Source organism: Dioscorea cayenensis, chromosome 3, assembly GCF_009730915.1.
Source record: "Dioscorea cayenensis subsp. rotundata cultivar TDr96_F1 chromosome 3, TDr96_F1_v2_PseudoChromosome.rev07_lg8_w22 25.fasta, whole genome shotgun sequence".
NCBI classification, from domain to species: Eukaryota; Viridiplantae; Streptophyta; class Magnoliopsida; order Dioscoreales; family Dioscoreaceae; genus Dioscorea; species Dioscorea cayenensis.
In genome coordinates this window covers 7427072-7447825 of record NC_052473.1, presented here as the reverse complement: position 1 = coordinate 7447825, position 20754 = coordinate 7427072, and the positions used below count along the sequence as shown (strand labels likewise).

General features: G+C 43.3%; 2 non-coding genes across 2 annotated transcripts; one reads left to right on the top strand and one right to left on the bottom strand.

Moving 5' to 3' along the window:
- Positions 1 to 866: 866 nt before the first annotated feature.
- LOC120257793 lies at positions 867 to 973 on the bottom strand. The gene has a single exon (XR_005535877.1). It is a non-coding gene; the product is annotated as a small nucleolar RNA R71 (small nucleolar RNA).
- A 19328-nt stretch (positions 974 to 20301) lies between these two features.
- On the top strand, positions 20302 to 20408 carry LOC120257778. The gene has a single exon (XR_005535863.1). It is a non-coding gene; the product is annotated as a small nucleolar RNA R71 (small nucleolar RNA).
- The last annotated feature ends 346 nt before the right edge of the window (positions 20409 to 20754 follow it).

Genomic DNA, 20754 nt, shown 5'->3' with positions numbered 1-20754 from the left:
TTCTCCTTTACTTTTGCTCTCTTTCGGGTTGCTTTACTTTTGAGAATTGAATCTTGTCACATACATAACTATTCATCTTTCATATAGTTAAGAAGCAAATTAAGTATTTTTATTCCCTTTTCCCTGTGGATACGACACCCTACTCACCTGGGATTTATTACTTCGACAACTCCGTGCACTTGTGGCAAGCATTGTCAAGTTTTTGGCGTTGTTGCCGGGGAAAAGGCGTTTAGAGATATTTTGCACTTTTGTTACCTTAGCTATTCTTTTATCCATTCTATTTCACATTTTCTTTTCTATCATCGTTCTGATTTGTTTTCGTTCCTTTGTGTAGCTTCAGGTTAATGACCTGAGGGAACCCCTCAATATTGATTAAAGGAGATCCCAAGCTTGAAAGAACACTTTGAAGAAAAGGGAAAGGACCTGTGGAAGAACAATCTAATCTAGCTGATTTGGAAGTTGAAGGGTCAGATAATATGGCAGAACAGAATGAGCAGTAGAGGACACTCTCTGATTATGCTAGACCCTCAGTTTTGGGCACACAATCAAGTATTGTGTGACCCCCAATTACAACTCAAAATTTTGAGATAAAGCCGGCATTCATCCACATGTTGTAGCAATCCGCACAGTTCAATGGTTTGGCTGATGAGGATCCAAACAGTCACATAGAGAACTTTCTCGAGGTGTGTGATATGCTCAAGATAAACGAGGTGACAGATGATGCCATCAAGTTGAGAGCCTTCCCATTTTCCCTAAAAGGGAGACCAAAGCAGTGGCTATACTCATTACCTAGAGCCTTGATTACTACATGGGAGGAGATGGTAGAAGCTTTTCTAGCCCGTTATTTCTCTCCTGGAAAATCTGCAAAGCTTAGGAATGAGATCTCATCCTTTGTACAGTCGGAATTGGAGTCTCTATTCGAGACATGGGAAAGGTTCAAGGAGCTCCTGAGAAAGTGCCCACAACACGGATTCCCGAAGTGGATGATTGTTCAGACTTTTTACAACGGGTTAAATCCGAGTACAAGATAACTCTTCGATGCAGCAGCAGGAGGTACCTTAGGTAGCAAGACCCCTGATGAGCCTGTCAACTTATTGATGAAATGGGGTTAAACACCTACCAATGGAATGCATCGAGAAGAAAAGGTGGCAGGTCTTCATGAGATAGATGCAATAACTTCATTGGCGGTGCAAGTGGAAAATTTGAGTAAGAAGTTAGATCTTCTAACTTCAAAAAGTGTGGCGACTGTGAGTACTTGCACCGGGTGTGGTGGAGGACATGCTCCCTCCGATTGCCCGATCTCTATTGGTGATGCATCTTTGGTTGAGAACGTCGATTTTGTAGGTACTGGCATGAGGACTCAAGGAAACCCATATAGCAATACCTACAATCCAGGTTAGAAGAATCATCCCAATTTCTCGTGGAGTAACCAAAGTCCACAAAAGGCCATGGGGCCACCGGGTTTCCAACAACAAGCTCCAAACGTGGAAAGCAGAGTTTTTGGTTTGGAAACCCGAATGAATGATTTGGAGAAGGCTTTGACTAGATTTGTGCAATCTTCAAATACAAGGTTTGAATCAGTTGAGGCTACACTTTACAATCACACCGCCTCTTTGCATAACCTTGAAAATAAGGTGGGGCAGATTGCGAAGTCCCTCTCGGAAAGGCCACATGGAAGCTTGCCGAGCAATACCGAGAGCAACCCTAGAGAGCATGTGAAGGCGATCACTGTGAGAAGTGGTCGTGAGATTGAAGATAGGGTTCCGGGTGAGAAGCCAAAAGAACACGCACCCGAGGTTATAGAGGTTGAAGAGGGAACAAGCAAAGAGAAAGAGGTGAATAGTACAAGAAGTTCCTGAGTTTATTCAAGCAACTCCACATCAATATTCCTTTTGTCGAGGCATTAGCTCAAATGCCTAAGTATGCGAAATTCTTTAAAGACTTGTTGACTAACAAGAGGAAGTTGGACGAGAGTGCTTCAGTGATTTTAGATGCATCTTGCTCGGTGGTGTTGCAAAAGAACATGCCGAACAAGAAGAAAGACCCGGGAAGCTTCATCATTCCTTGTAATATTGGCAATCTAGGTAAAGAAATGGCATTGGCGGATTCAGGGGCTAGCATCAACGTCATGCCATACATTTTCTTTCAAAAGCTAGACTTGGGCAAGCCTAGGCCCACTCGGATGACTTTGCAATTGGCGGACCGAACGGTGTGACATCCGAGGGGCATTATTGAAGACGTGCTTGTCAAGGTGGACAAGTATATTTTTCCGGTTGACTTTATAGTGCTAGACGTCGATGAGGATACGAATGTACCCTTAATACTTGGGAGACCATTCTTGCGGACTTCCAAAGCATTGATTGACATGGACGGCGGGGAGCTAACTTTGAGAGTCGGAGATAACAAGCTTACACATCGCCTTGCTGAAGCCATACGGCATTCTCTTGACTTTGATGATACTTTGTACTTTCTAGACACTACTGATGAGATTGTTGATGAATACATGCAGGAAATGTTCAATCTGGACCCGTATGAAGGTTTGTTCGACCAAGAAGAGGAAATCAAAGAAGTAATGATACTTGGTTCGACTGAAGAAGAACCGTCTACCCCGGGGATCTTAAAGAAGGTGCTCTGGAAGATGAAGAGGGCAAGGAGACGCCACTAGAAACACTCCAAGACTGTTGGAGGTGTGCGCGAACTGAACAGTGAACCGTTTCTAGGTAGTCCCAAGCCCGACATTTCTCCCTCTACTCTCAAGAGACTTTACTCAACATGCTTTCAAGCCATGGGTAAGAGTGTAACTTCCATCTATGAACCCCCGCGAGGTAAGACAAGGTACGTCAAGCTTAGTGACATTAAACAAGCGCTTCTTGGGAGACAACCCAAGTGTTTACTATTTTTCATAGTCATAGTTTAGTTTTGCATGAATAACTTGTTAAATGTTGGTGTCGTCATGTTTAGATGCTTGTGCTGTGTTCATTTTGGTGGATTTCTGTGTCATCGTGTGTTTTCATGTGGATTTGGCAAAGATTTATTCGTTTGAGCTTGTTTCTATTGTTTTTTCACTAGTAACTGTTGCATAAAAGAGCAGGCTCTAAATGTGTAAACATGTTCAGAAAATTTCTGCAGAGCCTACAAAGTTCTTCACGACATCCAGAGAAAACGCATGGGAGTGCGGAATTTCCACACGCCCGTGGGGCTGTATTGCGAGCTCATCCAGAGAAGGCACAGGGGCGTGCACTAGCCCTGTGAGCGACCTTGCGATTATCGCACGGCCGTGCAGAATTACCGCACTGGCGTGCGTTGTTCTGCAAAATCCTGGGAATTTTTCCCGAGAGCACACAGGGGCATGCACTCACCCCTATGGGCAACCTTGTGACCAACGCACGGGCGTGGGTATTTTTCACATGCCCGTGCAGATTTCTGCAGACGATCCCTTCTCCATCTCGAGAGCGCACGGGGGCGTGCACTCGCCCCTGTGAGTTGGGCCTGTAATTGTCCACGGCCGTGCGGAATTTCCACACGGGCGTGTGAAACACTTAGTGATTTTCTCTCGGTTGGGCATAGAGTGCACAGGGGCGTGTGGCTTTCTGAGGTGCGGCCGTGCGGTTCTTCACGCCCTGCGGATCCACACGGGCGTGCGGAAATTCCACACGACCGTGTGGATTTCTGCAGCAGCGTTTATCCAGCTTGTTTGATTGATTTCCTTTAAAAATTTGCAGGATATGGCACCTAGGTCAAAGAAGCAAGCAGATAAACGTCCGTGGGAGTCATCCTCTGAGTCCGAGGGCATGAGTTTTGCTATTCACAAGCATCAGTCTCGTTTCGTGCGTCGGTCGAGACTTCGATTTGGACAGACTCGGTATCTGTACAATAGCATACTCCGAGAGTTACAGCAGGGGGATGAATTTGCTGAAGAGGTCGAGGACCTTGTTTTAGTAGGGGGGTGGAATCAGTTATAGACGATCAGAGAGCCAGCCATTTGTGAGCTCACACTGAAGGTGCTGTCGTCATTTGAGTTCAATAGATCATATGAGAGATTCAAGAGCATGGACACCATCTAGTTCAGAGCATTTGGACATCACTACTACATGAGCATCACAGAGTTCTCAGTCTCGGTTGGGCTATATGAGGAGGCATTCACGGACACTAAGGATTATTCTCAGCTACCGACTGATTATCCTGGAGTTTGACCCCTCAGAGAGCCTACCGAGTGTTGTGTGGTCAGGGTCAGTACGAGCCGACGATGTCCAAGGCCTCGTGCCTTTCTCGACCTGCCTACCGATATTTACACGCCATTATGAGTAGGTCGGTGAATGGCCGTGGTGACAGCACAGGTGTTTTGAGCCGGCAGGAGCTTTTATATCTGTATTCGATGGTGCAGAGCATACCGATTCATCTGGGGCACATCCTTGCAGAGTACATTCATCATCAGGGGCATTATGCTAGATTGGGAGCAATCTTGTCTGGCCTCTACATTACGAGGCTAGTCATGGGCATGGGCCTCTTGGACACGATTCTCGGGGCTGAGAGGACGAGTACTCCTACTCCCCTGAGTCTGGAGATGATGAGATTGATGGGTATGATCCGCCAAGTACGGACGGGGGTATATGCCTTGGTTCTTCCCACTTCAGAGTTGGCTGAGGATGAGGGTGATGACGTAGAGGCTTCTCAGCCTGCCCCCGAGCCTCAGCCGATGCTGATGGAGACTGACGCACCTCCGGCGACAGAGGACCCACACCCGGTACATATGTTCTCACCATCTCGAGCCCATGATCGCTTTGAGAGGCTCAAGAGTGCCGTGTGGGTAATACGAGCAGAGATCGCTGAGGCACATGCAGAGATAGCAGAGATGCATGCAACACATGCCACACAGTTCATAGAGTTCATGGCGCGTTTCAACATTTTACAGCAGATCCTTCATCGAGATGCTACCACACCTTTTGTACTGTGACCGCGCACCTCCCAGTTGCCCCCTGCATCACCATCATTGGACCCACCAGCACCTTCTGATCCAGCACCAGCAGCAGAGGACCCAGAGCATGGCGCCGACAGTTGACTTGCTTTTATTTTACTTCTACTTGCATTTTCTTTTGGACTTGTTATCCTCAGAAAGGACTTTCCTTCTGAGCTTATTTTCATTTTGTTGTCTCAAGTTGTATTTCTTGCTCTATCTTATATATACTCGAGTTTTGTTTTTCTTTTATTGAGCTCTACTGAATCCCCTCGTGTATGCGTGCAGATGATCTTGTCATCATGGGAATTGAGAACTTGTCATAGACACTGGCAAGATGCTTTGCCACTTAGCCGTGTGTGCCTCACAACCCGTTGGAACATAACCCCTACGGATTTAGCTCCATCAAATGCAACACTAGGAGTCTGGGGAGTATTATTTTGATTGGTTCTCCCACATTTTATTCTTGATTGATATACATTATAAGTAAGCTTGTATGTGTACATTGAGGTCAATGTACAACTTAAGTGTGTGTGTGTGTGGGGGGGAGTTTCATAGTGCACATATCTTTTACACTATTTTGATTGATATATATGCTCACGTAGCCAATGGCGGTTCACCTTAGTTGCAATGACGGTATTCTTGAGTTTAAGAAAATTTTTTAACATTGAATGTTCTCATGCTCTAGTTCTTGCTTGAATTTTTAGGAATTTTTTGCCCGAATAACATTTTGTGCACTTCTCACTTTTTAAACTCTTTTGGAAACTCAAGTTTAAGGTTAGAGGGACCAGTTTAGTTTTGTTTCTTGTATTGCTTTAAAAAAATGGAAAATGGAAAAGAAACAAAGAACAAAATGTTTTTATCATTTAATTTTGCTTGTTGGGTGGAAAGAGCTACCACCCATGATGTATAAAGCTACTCTCATAAGTCAGATACTAGCTATGCCCTATTGAGAGAAAGAGCTATCTCATGGGATGTGTGAAAGCTACCAGCCCGGTAGAAAGAGCTACCACCTTGAAAGTGTGAAAGCCACCTTAGCCGCCGCTTTGGAAATGGCTACCTTAGAGAATGTGTGAAGCTACTACCCTTTTTGAAATGTTTGGTATTCTTTGTAGATAAATAAGTCCCTTATACCTAGAACTTTGAGGAGTATACTTTGGGTTGACTTGAGTGAGTTCACACACTTACATGACTTCGGGTTTGTTGTCCTTTTTGATTCAAGTTTTTAGCTAGAGCATTGATTCTTTCGTATTTAGTGTTGAAATTTCCTTTACTATTAGAATGTTGTCTTTGCATGCTTTGGTGAACCTAAGGCCAAGCACTTCTAATAGTCCCTTCATCTATGCATACAATGTTTTAATTTTTGCTTGAGGACAAGCAAAAGCTTAAGTGTGGGGGAGTTTGATAAGTACTTGTGCGATAAGAATGCGAAGCATTCTTCCCTTAAGATGGGCATTACTTTTGTCAGGTTTTAGCACTAATACGTGTGTATTTATGTACTTTTATGCAGGTTGGGTTGTGAGGCTGATTATTTGTGAAAGAAGCCATTGTAGATCGTTTTACGCATTATTTGGAGGAGATCTTGAGAAGGCTTAATCGCGGAGACATGAGTCAGGTTTAGAATGCTAGAATGTATGCCAACCTTCATGTATTCAAGCTAAGGCAATGATTCAGAGGGGCATGAAGGCAGTTACATCCCAGTATTCTGGCTTGTGCATACTTAGCAAGATCTCCACCAACATGATCGTTTATTAAAGAACCAAGACGATCTATGACGTGAACGTGTGCCCGTTTACGTTACCACGATGAAAGCATGGATTCGGGAGTATTTTGGTCTATCACTATAGCAGGTATTGTTCATAGCAGGCCGAAGAAGGAGCAAAACAGAGGAGCCACACGGGCTGATTACTTCCGCGCAAGTGTACGGGATCGCCAAGTAATACCTCGTGTGAAGACAAGAGGATTGTATTCCATGGGGCTAAGGATCTCCTATTACTCCTTCTTGAGCTATTATCTAGCCAAAGATCTCAAGCGATGGATTTTACTCTCCTAAATGTAATTAAAGCTAAACTGATATTTGCCAACAAATTAGAGAGAACAAGCAATGAGCAAGCAAGAGAATCAATGAAATGCAAAGGCCTATGGATGTGGATAACCTTGAGGGGTTATCATGCAACATGGATGATGATCTAAAGATGCAAGGGTAAAATGGACCATGAGATTCCAAGATTAGAACAACCCCAATTTCTCGGCGATTGAACCCTAATCCCATACGGACATAGATAGGAATTTCTCCCAAATCCATATCCCTACGATTGCATTAAGTACGAGGAAATCTCACTTAGGAGTAAACCTACTCTTTTTCGGATTAAACCTACATGGAGGGCTACCAAACACCCGATTTCTCGGCGTGATGATACAAGTATCTCCTTCTAATCCATTCATGATCTAATACATGCGAGCAAGTCACATCTACATGCATCACTCATAAAAGAGCTACGGATTTCTCCTTAGTGTAGCACTTAGCATGAAAACAATGGATTAAATCTCAAAATTACCCAAACATGGAATTAACAAGTTATCATCCAACATACATGATAAAACCCGCCAAGGTTCACCAACACCCGGTGGCCTTGGGGGTCTAGTGTGTCATCATCCCACAACAAGCAATACAAACAAGCAAAACATGAAACAAAGGCATAAATGACACTCCCTAGATGAAATGGCAGAGTAGGAGATGAAGAATATGTCGAATGACGCTTTTCCCACCAAAGGAGTGCCCAATGATGCTTCCTCTAGCCGCGGGTCTCGTTCCCTCAAATCGTGGTAGATCTCCCCTTGAATGAAGTTGCCTTCTTGCCTTGAGAGTCTTGGACCTTGGGCTTGGATGATCTTCTAGCTTCCTTTCCCTTCTTCTCCTCTACAAGGTTGCCACAAGCCTCTCAAGTGTTTCCCAAAATATGCCCAGCAAAAAGTCTAGCCAAAAAGTCCCTTTTCTGCCCTAAAAGTCAGTATATATACCCCCCGGGCATACAGGTCGTATGGGGGTCGTAAAGGGGTCGTATAGCACTCAAAAACCCCAGATTCGCGATTCCATACGGGGTGCATACGGCCTCCATATGGCCCCGTATACTGGGTAGTATGGAAATCTGGGCAGACACTCTGAATCATTCCGCTGCTATAGTGCATACGGCCTTCATACTGGGTAGTATTGGGGTAGTATGAAATTCATGTTTTCTTCTCTTTTCTCCCAAATGATATCTTCTTATTCTCCATGGCTTCCTTATGCCCTACAAAGCAAATAGTAGACGATTAAGCATAAAAAGGGCATCAAACCTCACAAAATACATGCAAAGTGAATACGATATATATATGAAAACACCTGCATTTAGACACTTATCACGGGCATGTGGAAATTCCACATGCCCGTGCGTTAATTCCACAGGCCCGTGTGGAATATCCACAGGGGCGTGTGGAATCCTGATTCCAACCATATTTAAGGCCGATCTCAGCCCCGATTTGAGGATTCTTTTCCCCATCTTTTCCCTAACTTGAGAGAGGGCTGCGACTAGGGTTTTGAGATGTATTGGCTAGGGATTTGGAGAGGTTCTACAGCTCTGACATCATCATCTCTTTGGAAGTAGGTTGGTAAAGGAGTCTCCGTCGGATTGATTTGGCGAGTCGTATCATATACCGGACAAGGGGATCTTGCGACGAGTAGAGAACTCTCCACAAGACCATCTCCATGACTATCGAGGGGGGTTTTCCTATGGATTGCTTTCTTTTACATTTGATTTCATTATCGTTTGTATTATGCTCCATGGAGAGCTAAACCCCTAGTGGGTACTTGGGTATTTGTGAACCCTAGGATGTATTAGTTTTATTGAATCTCTTTATTATGCTTTCAATTAATTGATGTTATTGTGAGTTCCAATCTTGAATGTTTGATTGTCTGAATACTCCCTTAGAGTGACACTAAGGTTGAGAGTTCATGTGGTAACCCTTGTGAGTGAGTGACACACCACGAGAGTTAGATAAAGCCTGATTGGAGAGGGTTGAGAGGGTGAGTCGAGAGGTACAGGAGCATCCCCTTTCCCCTCTGGTGTGATAGATTCTACCTCCGTTCCTCGAGTTCTTTGAGGCCATAATAGCGCGAATGAGCTAAAGGATGACCCTCCGCTGGGGCTTAGTTGCGAGTGCAACGGAGTGAAGCGTTGAGGTGATTTTAGCATCTAGGACTTAATTGTGGTTAGGGACCTTTCTTTTGGACCAAAGGGTTATGTCTATAATTAGGAAGAGATTTATCACTTGGAATCCCCAGAGCTTAATGCAATCCTTCTACGTGTGCGGGGTTGAGAGGTTGTTCAATCTCTCCTCTAGGACATGTAGAGGATTAGGCTTGGTTAACCCTAGATTCGGGACCATGCATTAAAAGGATGTCCCTGACTCACCATTGCATTAGTTAAGAAGCATAATAGAGAGTTCTTGCACTTGAAACGATTTTCCTAAGCGGATCGATACCCGGGTACCCCATCTTTATTGATTGTCTTACCTTCTCCTTTACTTTTGCTCTCTTTTGGGTTGCTTTACTTTTGAGAATTGAATCTTGTCACACATATCACTATTCATATTTCATATAGTTAAGAAGCAAATTAAGTATTTTTATTCCCTTTTCCCTGTGGATACGATACCCCACTCACTTGGGATTTATTACTTCGACAACTCCCTGCACTTGCGGGGAGCATTGTCAACTTCTTGTACACTTTGCATGTAATTTTTACAGGATTGATTCATGTTTCTTGCTTAATGTTGTGTTACTTGCTTTATAGGGCATGAAGAAGCCATCACTGTGGCTCCTGCTAGAAATCCTTGCGGGCTGCGAGAGAGCCCCCATGGAGAGGCTAAAAAGCCTTGAGGGTTCCTTGTAGGCCCATAAGGCATCCGCAAAAAGTTCCCGTGCAAATCAAATTGACCCCCATACCACCCCCCATACAGCTACCTGAAGGCTCGAGGAGTTACTATCCATGCCCACGTGCACTCTATCACGGTCCACATATGACTCTCAAGGCCCGGGGAGGTTTATAGTGTAGTTTTGTTTACATCTCTTGTGATTTTTCATTTGATGGCGCGACTAAACCCCCAAGGCGATAGGATGTCGGTGAATCTTGAGAGAGGGGAGGGCATGTATATTGGATGATTTCTTTTATTCTAATACTTTTGAGTGGCTTATGATTTAATCTATCATGTTTTCATATCCTGAATTACATATGGAGACCACTGTAGTTTTTTTTTTGAGTTAAACTTGTAGAAATAGGATGCTCACTTATACTAGATCTTGGATAGATTAAAAGGGGTTCTTTATGCCAATACACTTAGGGATTTGGGTGCTGGTAGCCCTCCGACTTTGAGGATTAAACCTAGGATTATGTTTATTCATCTTTAGAGATTTCCTTCAGTGGATTGTCTCATCCATAAGTTATTCCAATTGAAACTTATATGGGATTAGGGATTAATTACTAAGAGATTTGGGGTTAATCTATTTTAGATTTCTCTTAGTTAAAACCACCATTGTTACATTTTGTCTTCAACCTTGTGACATGAGTACCCCCAAGGGGATCTATATCATAGCCTTCTACTCCCATTGTTTTCTTGCCAACATCATCACATTAGCCCTCTTAGCCCTCATTTTAGTTTTTTTTAGTTAGTTAAATATTACTTCACCAATCGATCTTTAGGTTAGTGACACAGCCTTTGCTTGTGTACCTCAAGTGCACGGGTTGTCGAAGTAATAATTACCCTGGTGAGTGGATAGTCGTATCCATAGGGAATAGTGATCAGAAATACTAGAATTTGCTATTTAACTATGATGAGGATGATTCGAAGGTGATGTAAGCAATATCAATGTGCAAAGAAATGAAAAGAATAAGAAAGAGAGACGCAATAAAATGAGAGAAAAGACAATCGATAGAAAGTAGGGCACCCGGACATTGCTCACCCTAGGACTATTGCTTCAAGTGCAAAACCAATCATTATGTCTCCCAACTAATGTCAAATAAGTCATGTAAATCCTTAAACACGCAGTCCCAAACCTAAGGTCAATCGTGACTATCCCTACACTATGCCCTCGGGAGGAGAAATCGCTAGTCTCAACACCTCACACTTTGCAAAGTTGCTTAAAGCTTTAGGGACTCCAAGTGATAACCCTATTCTCTAATCTAGATGTAATCCTTTGGTCCAGGCGAAAGACCCCTAGTCACAATTAAACCCCAACACTAAGGATTACTTCAATGCTTCACTACATTGCTTGTGCAACTATGCCCCAGAGAGTTCCTCTCTTAGCACTTCACTCTATTGTGATCGCAAAAACTCTTGGAACACGAGGTAGGGATAAATCGCATCGGAAGGGAAAGGGGACTCTCTGCTACCTCTCGACTCACCATCTCGACCCTCTCCAATCTTACTTTGTCTAACACACATGGTGTGTCACTCTGACAACGCCCCTTGCGTATGTCCTGCAAGTGCACGGGTTGTTGCAGTAATAAATCCCAGATGAGTGGGTATCGTATGCACAAGGAATAGGGAATAAAAATACTTGAATTGTTTCTTAACTAAACGAAAAGTGAATAATAGTTGTATAACAATATGTAATGTAAACAAAAGTAAAAGAGACAAGAGAAAAGGCACAAGTAAAGGGGAGGTAAGGCAATCGATATACATGGGGTACTCGGATATTGTTCCACTAGGACAATCGTTTCAACTACAAAAACCCTCTAATATCTTTCTAACTAATGCATTAATGAGTCATGGAGATCCTTCAATACATGATCCCAAATCTAAGGTCAACCATGCCTAACTCTATACATGTCCCGGAGAAGAAATTGAAAAATCTCTCAACCTCGCACTCGTATAGAATCGCAATGAGTTCTAGGGATTCCAAGTGATAAATCCTCTTCCTAGATGTAGACCTAACCCTTTGGTCCAGGTGAAAGGTCCCTAGTCACACTTAAGCCCTAGCTGCTAAAATCACTTCAACACTTCACTCCGTTGCCTCTGCAACTAAGCCCCAGTGGAAGGTCATCCCTTAGCCCATTCACTCTACTATGGCCACAAAGAACTTGAGGAAATGAAGGTAGGATGAATCACACCGGAGGAGAAAGGGGACGCTCCGCTACCTCTCGACTCACCCTCTCAACCTCTCCAATCTAGCTTTGTCTAACTCTCGTGGTGTGCCACTCACTCACAAGGGTTACCAAGGTGAACTCTCAACCCTAGTGTCACTCTAAGGGAGCATTTAATCAATCAAGCATTCAAGATTGGAACTCAAATAAAACATCAATTAATGAAAGCATAATAACAATGTTTACTGAAACAAATACATCCTAAGGTTCACAAATCCAAGTACCCACTAGGGGGTTTAGCTCTCTATGGAGCTAGTTACAATCAATTAAATCGAATGTAAAAACAAGCAATCCATAGAAAACCCCCTTGGTAGTCGTGACGATAGTCTTGTGGAGAAACCTCTACTCGTCTAATGGTCCTTTTGTCTGGCCTAGGATACACCTAGCCGGATCGGTGCCGACGAAAGCTCTCCCACTAACCTTCTTCTAAATGAAGCGCGATGTCAGAGCCGTAGAACTTCTCCCAATCCCTGGCCAATACCTCTCCAAACCCTAACTGCCGTCCTCTCTCAAGTTAGTTAAAAGATGGAGAAAAGAATGTTGAAATCAGGGCTGAAATCGGCCTTAAATAGGCCTAGAATCGGGCATCCACACGACCCGTTTAGAATTTCCACACGCCCGTGTGGATTCTCTGGAATTTAGTTTTCTTGGTCAGCTATACAATACCTGCTACAATGAATTGCTACAGTATTTGCTACAGTGCCGGTCTGAAACACTCCCGAATCCATGTTCTCATTGAGGTAATGTAAACGGGCATACGTTTACGTCGTAGATCGCTTTGCTCTTTCAATAAACGGCTACATTGGTGGAGATCTTTCTATACATGCACAAGCTAGAATACTTGAATGTGAATACCTTTGTGCACCTCCAAGTCATTGTGCTGACTTGAATATGAGGAGGTTGGCACACATTCTCGCATCTTGAACCCGACTTATGTCTTTGCATTTGCTCCTTCTCAAGATTTCCTCCAAATGGTGCATTGATAAGTGCCTGTGTGTTAAGAATGTGAAGTGTTCTTTCTTTACAATGAGCATTACTTTTATTAGGTTTAAGCGCTAATACATGTGTATTTGTGTTCTTTTGCGCAGGTAGGGTTGTGAAGCTATGTTTTAAGAAAAGAAGCCAAAAGTAGATCATGAATGTACTATTTGATGAAATCTTGGAAGGAACAAACACGAAGACACAAGTTGGGCTCAAAGATGTGCGGATGTGTGCCAACCTCCATGTATTCAAGCAATTACAATGATTTGGAGGGCACAAGGGCAGCCACATTTACATATCTAGACTTGTGCATTGATAGTAAGATCTTCACCAATGAACCCATTCATTGAAAAAGTGACGCGATCTATGGTATAAACATGTGCCTGTTTATGTTGCCTCAATGAAAAGTGGATTCAGGAGTGTTTTTTGGCAGAGTAATGTAGCAGATTACTGTAGCAAAACATTGTAACAATTTACTATAGCATTTACTGTTCATAGCCGGCCGAAAATCAGAATTCCAGAGAATTCACAAGAGCGTATGGAAATTCTACACGCCCGTGTGGATGCCCGATTCCAGCCCTTTAAAAGCTGTGATTCAGCCTGATTTCTCCACCTTTTCCCCTATCTTTTCTTCCACCTTTCTCCATCTTTGGAGGCGCCGGTGGCTAGGGTTTGGAGAGGCTTTGGCAAGGCTTTGGAGAGGTTTGACGGCCTTCGACACCGCGTTTCCTTCGGAAGAGAGCTATTGGGGGAGCTTTCGTCGGCACCGATCTAGCGAGGTGTGCCCTAGGTTTGACGAAGGGACCTTGGAAGAAGATGCAGCCGATCCACAAGACCTTTGACACAAACACAAGGGGGTTTTCATTCATGGATTGCATCTCTTTACTTTTGATTTCATTATCTATTGTATTTTGCTCCATGGAGAGCTAAATCCCGAGTGAGTACTTGGGTATTTGTAAACCCTGGGATGTATTCATTTCATTGAATCTCTTTATTATGCTTTTAATTAATTCATGTTTATTGTGAGTTCTAATCTTGTATGCTTGATTGTTTGAATACTCCCCTAGAGTGACACTAGGGTTGAAGTTCTTCTTGGTAACTCTTGTGAGTGAGTGACACACAATGAGAGTTAGACAAAGCTAGATTGGAGAGGGTTGAGAGGGTGAGTCAAGAGGTAGTGGAGCATCCCCTTTCTCCTCCGGTGTGATCTATCCTACCTCCACGTTCCAAGAGTTCTTTGCCGCCATAGTAGAGTGAATGTGCTAAAGGATAACCTTCCGATGGGCTTAGTTGCGAGTGCAACGGAGTGAAGCGTTGAAGTGATTTTAGCATCTAGGGCTTAATTGTGGCTAGGGATCTTTCACCTGGACCATAGGGTTAGGTCTATACATAGGAATACGGTTTATCACTTGGACTCCCTAGAGCTCATTGCAATTCTATACGAGTGCGAGGTGTTGAGATTGTTCGATTTCTCCTCCGGGACATGTATAGGGTTAGGCATGGTTGAACTTAGATTTGGGACTATGCAATTAAGGATTTCCATGACTCACTATTGTATTAATTAGGAAGCATAATAGAGGTTTCTTGCACTTGAAACGATTGTCCTAGGCGGAACAATATTCGGGTACCCCATTTATCGTCGATTGCCTCCCCTATCTTTTAATTGCGCCTCCTTTATCTTTTCTTATTTTCACTTGCATTGAGTTTGTTGTCACATCACTTTCAACATATTTTCATTCTAGTTAAATAGCAATCTTGGTGGTTCTAAGTACTATTCCCTGTGGATTCAACTCCCCTCTCACCGGGGTATTATTACTTCGACACCCGTGCACTTGCGGTTTACACGCATATTCGGTCGTGTCATGCATTCACGATCTACATTGGCTTCTTTCTCTAACATTCAGCTTCACAACCCTATATGCATGAAAGTGACATAAATGCACACATATTAGCGCTAAAACCTGATAAAAGTAATGCTCATCATAAGGAAAGAACACTTCGCATTCTTATCACACAACCACTTATCAAACTCCCCCACACTTAAGCTTTTGCTTGTCCTCAAGCAAAAATTAAAACATTAAGGCATAAATGAAGGAAATATTGGAAGTTCTTGGCCTTATGTTCACCAAAGTATACAAAGAGAGCATTCTACAAGGAAAGTTTTAACATTAAATACAAAAATCAATGCTCTAGCTAAAAACTTGAATAAAAAAGGATAACAAACCTGAAATCGTGTAAGTGTGTGTAAACTCACTCAAGTCAACCCAAGGTATACTATGAGATAGCTCTTTCTCTCATTAGGGCATAATTATTATCCGACTTATGAGAGTAGCTTCATACTTCATAGGTGGTAGCTCTTTCCACCAACAAGCATAACTAAACAATGAAACTCTTTTTGAAATTAACAAAAGGAACAACTATAACTAGTCCTTTTAACATTAAACTTGAGTTTCCCAAAGAGTTTTAAGAGTGAGTAGTGAAACAAGTGTAAATCGGCCAAAAATTCCTAGGAATTCAAGTAAAAACTAGAGCATGAGAACATTCAATGTTAAAAACTCTCCTAAACTCAAGAATACAATCATTGCAACTAAGGTGAACCGCCATTGGCTATGTGAGCATGTATAACAATCAAACTAATATAAAAGATATGTGTACTATGATACTCCCCCCACACTTAAGTTTTACATTGTCCCCAATGTACCATGCAAGCACAAAAGAAAATAAAGCAATCAAGTATAGATGTGAGAGTGGCAATTGAAACAATACCCCCTTGACTTCGAGTGTTGTATTTGATGGAGATAAATCCTTGGGAGTATGGTTCCAACGAGTTGTGAAGCACACATGGCCCACATTGGCCGTGTCCATGACTAGTTCCCAATTCCCATACTAACAAGGCCATCTGCACGCATACACGAGGGAGTTCAGTAAAGCTCAATAAAAACAAAAACAACTCGAGTATATATAAAAGATAAGGCAATGAATACAACTTGAGACAACAAAATGAAAATGAACTCAGAAGGAAAGTCCTTTCTGAGTATACAAGTTCAACAACAAAACAAAATAAAGTAAATAAAGATATAAAGATAACGAATCAAGCGTCGGTGTCACGCTCTGGCTTTGTTGCTACTGCTGGTGCTAGATCAACAAGTGCCGGTGGAGGTGGTGATGGTGATCTTTCGGAGGGCTCGGAGGTTTGTCAATCAATAGCTGCCGTAACACGTTGAAACGGGCTACCATCTCGATATATCTGTCGTTTGATTGTATCGACCGAATATTGATGACCTCAGACCACAATGCTCTCACAGTGCTCTCGAGCCTCTCAATACGATCATAGGCTCGGGAAAGGGAAATCATGCACCTTGAAGTCTTGGTCACCCTCGGCATGGAATCCTATCTCTGTATCCCTTCGCCCTCTGTGCTTTTCAGTGGGGGATGTGATAAACGCCTAAATGTACGTATTTTATACATATTAATCTTGTATTAGTTGTGTTTATTTTAATGAATTAATGCCCGTTTAAGTATAAATTGGTTATTTCGGTGTTGCAGATCTTAAAAAGAGTCGAACGAAGCTCGAAATGCAAATTGGATGAATTCGACACCAAAAAGCGGCATTTTTTGGGGGTTCCAGCACTATAGCGAGCACATGTATCGGCATCGTAGCGGTGGTCACTATTCATGCTGTGGCCATTTGGATGTGAGCTTCACGGGGTCCATGCGCCCGCATGGGTGCCCATGAGGTTTGCTGGAATTTCACAACCCTCGGCACTGTAGCAGAAGTAACGTAGAAAAAACAATGTAGCAAAATCATTGTAGATGAGTACCATAGCACCGACATATTTTCTGGACTGAATTTCTAGGGCAAAGGGGAGGAGGCTTTTGGAGAAAGCTTTTGGGGGGAGTTCTTGGAGCCGACTTCCACCAGTTCAGAGGAGGCAAGATCATACGTTTTGGAGAAGGGGAATCAAAGGGAGAAGCTTGGTTTGGCTAGATCTTCATCGATCTCTTCTTTGGGAGCTTGTAGACGACAAGGGAAGCAGCCCCGATTGCGGCATCCGTGGAAGCTTTCCACCTCAGTTGGCTTGTCATCTCACTTCTATTGTTTGAGGGAGTTCTCTTATGCCATTTGTAGTTGTTTTCATGGACCTATTATTTGTATTTATTTGCATGGACGAGTAGACCCCAAGGTCACCGGATGCCGATGAACCTTGGGGTAAACTTGTGTATTTGGATGATCTTGGTGTATTGCAATTGTTGTGTGTTTTTGATTCATTCTTGGTGTATTTGATGTGTTGCTTACATGAGAACTCTGTAAACCAACTCCTAGGTTGTACTTGGTAGCGTGACCATCGCCCTTGTACTAGACACACCAAGTTTGGAAGAGATTCATGTACGAATACGCCGTGACCATCGGGTATTTTGTACCCCTCCAATATTAGGGCTAGACCAAGTCGTGTTCCGGCTTTAATTAGGGATTTCCCCCTTTGTTAATGCAATCGTATGAGGATTTGATCGGAAGAAATTCTGTATCAATACTTATACCGGATAAGGGGTCAATTGCCGTGACCATCGGGTTGATCTAATTTAGGAAATCTTTAGGTCCAAACCCTCAATTGCATGACACACTTAGCATCCTTTTACACTTTAGTAGCCCCTAGGGAATCCACATCCGTGACCATTTCTTTTCCCCGATTTTTATACCCTTGCCTTATTTTTAGACTCCACTTGTAGTTCTTTCATTTTAATTAATAGATTAGAGAAACCCTTCGAATCTTTCGGCTAGACAATACGGAAAGAGGAATTAAGGGTAGATCCTTGGCCCAGGGAATACGACCCTCTCGTGCTTGCACGAGAGGTATTACTTGACGACTCCATGCACTTGCGGATCTCGCATCAGGATGTAACCAAAATGTAAGCTCCAGCCCCATATCTGCACACTACTCCCATCATCCTAAGAGTATCGAGTCCAAGTGAAGAAGGAATGACTGTCTTTTCGGCATCCTGAATAGCATCCTATAGGCCCATCCCCATAATAAGTCTAGTGATGTAGGGGCCAACAAATAATACTACTACTCTCCCGTTATGGCACTAGTATCGCAGATAGTCTGCCATAATATGCCCCAATTGAATCGATATGGTCCAAACTATGGAATACTGACAAGGTCCCCTTGCGTATATCCCCCAAGTGCACGGGTTTGTCGAAGTAATAATACCGGGGGAGCGGGTATCGAATCCACAGGGAGTAGGGAATAAAAATACTTAATTCGATTCTTAGCTATGTAAAAGATCAATGATAATGAGTCTGATAATGATTCAATTCTCAACAGTAAAAGCAACAAGTAAGAGAGCAAAAGTAAAGAAGGGGGTAAGGCAATCGATAAAGATACCCATGTATGCTATTGGGAAAGCACTCAACCTCTCTGAACGCAACTGCATGGCCGTGTGGAAAATACCCATGCCCGTACGCCCGATCCATAGGGGCAGATGCACACCCCTGTGGTTTCTCTGTCCAACCGAGAAGAATCACTAAGTGTTTCGCACGTCCATGCAAAAAAATTCCCGTGACGGGCGTGGACATTCACGTGTCTAACTCACGGGGTGATCGCATGTCCCCGTGTCTTCTTGAGATGGAGGAAAGCTCTCATGCAGAGATCCACACGGGCGCAGCGAAATTACCTACACCCGTGCGTTTATCACAAGATCGCCCACAGGGGTAAGTCCACGCCCCTGTGTGCTCTCGGGAAAAATTGCTAAGTCTGCAGGAAGACGCACGCCCGTGCAGAAATTACCCATGGGCGTGTGGAACTCACAAGGTCCTTCATAGGGGCAAGTCTACGCTCCTGTGCTTTCTCTGGATGAGCTCGCAATGTAGACCCACGGGTGTGTGGAAAATACCCACGCCCATGTGTTTTCTCTGGATGCTTTAGAAAACTCTACAGGCTCTGCAGAAAATTCCTGAACATGTATACACATTCAAAGCCTGCCCTACTATACAAAATACACCAGCTAAAACATGAAAAACTCGCTCAAACGACCAAATCTTTGCCAAATACATTAACACTCACGATTGCACCAAAAATCCACGGGAAATTCACAGCAATGCATTAAAATATATAGACACCAATACTCGATACCTTATTCATGCAAACACTAAATTAACAACTAAGAAAACAGTAAACACTTGGGTTGCCTCCAAAGAAGCGCTTGTTTAATGTCACTAAGCTTGACGTACCTTGTCTTATTCCACGGGGGTTGATAGATGAAGGTTGCCCTCTTACCTATAGCTTGAAAGCATGAAGAGCAAAGTCTCTTAGTGGTAGAGGGAGAGTTATCGGGCTTTGTACCACCTAGTAATGTTTCATCCAACTTGTTCAGTTCTCGCACATCCCTAACAGCTTTGGGGGGTTTTCGGTGGCGTCTCCTCGCCCTCTTCATCTTCTAGAGGACCTTCTTTATGATCCCTAGAGTAGATAGTTAGCTTCCTTGTGGTCTTTCTGATAGAGACTTCGTAATTTGCCCCACTTGATTCTCAAGATTGTGTAAAGAAGTGGTGTGGTTGCGAAGTGTAGCCCTCGGCCGATTGAAACCTTGTATCTAGCGATTGCGTAAAACATAGTCAAGGCCTTCTCTAAATCGGTTATTCGGGTTTCCAAGCCTGAAACTCAGTTCTCCATGTTTGCGGCTTGTTTTTATTGGAAACCCACTAGTGCCATGGCCTTTTGTGGTCCTTGGTTGTTCCACGAGAAATTGGGATGATTCTTCCAACCCGGATTGTAGGTGTTGCTATATGGATTCACTTGGTTCCTCATTGCATTACCCACAAAATCGACTTTCTCCACTGAAGATGCATCAACAATAGAGATCGGGCAATTGGAGGGAGCATGTCCTCTACTGCATCCAGTGAAAGTAGTCATGACTGCCACTCTATTAGAAGTTAGAAGGTCTAACTTCTTACTCAATGATTCTACTTGAGCCGCCAATGAAGTTACTACATCTATTTCATGGAGTTCGGCCATCTCTTTCTTTTCCCGTGCATTCCACTAATAACTTTTCATGGCCATGTCTTCTACTAACTGTCGGGCTTCTTCCGGGGTTTTACTACCCATTGTATCTCCTGCGGCAGCATCTAGCAATTGCCTTGTACTCAGATTCAACCCATTGTAGAAAGTTTGAATAATCATCCATTTGGGAAATCCGTGTTGTTGGCACCTCCGCAAAAGATACTTGAAGCGCTCCCATGTGTCAAGCAATGACTCTAACTCCATCTGCACAAACGATGATATCTCATTACGAAGATTGGCCGACTTTCCCGGAGGAAAGTAACTAGCAAGAAAAGCTTCGACCATCTCGTTCCAAGTCGTGATGGAGGCCTTGGGCAAAGAATGTAGCCACTGCTTGGCTCTTCCCTTGAGAGAGAATGAGAAAGCCCTCATTCTAATAGCATCATCCGATACACTGTTAATCTTCAGCATATCACAAACTTCCAAGAAGTTCTCTATATGGTTATTTGGATCCTCATCGGCCAAACCATTGAACTGCGCTGATTAGTGAATCATTTGGATGAATGTTGGCTTCAACTCGAAGTTCAGAGCTGTAACTAAAAAGTGATGGTCTAGCATAATTTTAAAGTGTCCTCTGTTGCTC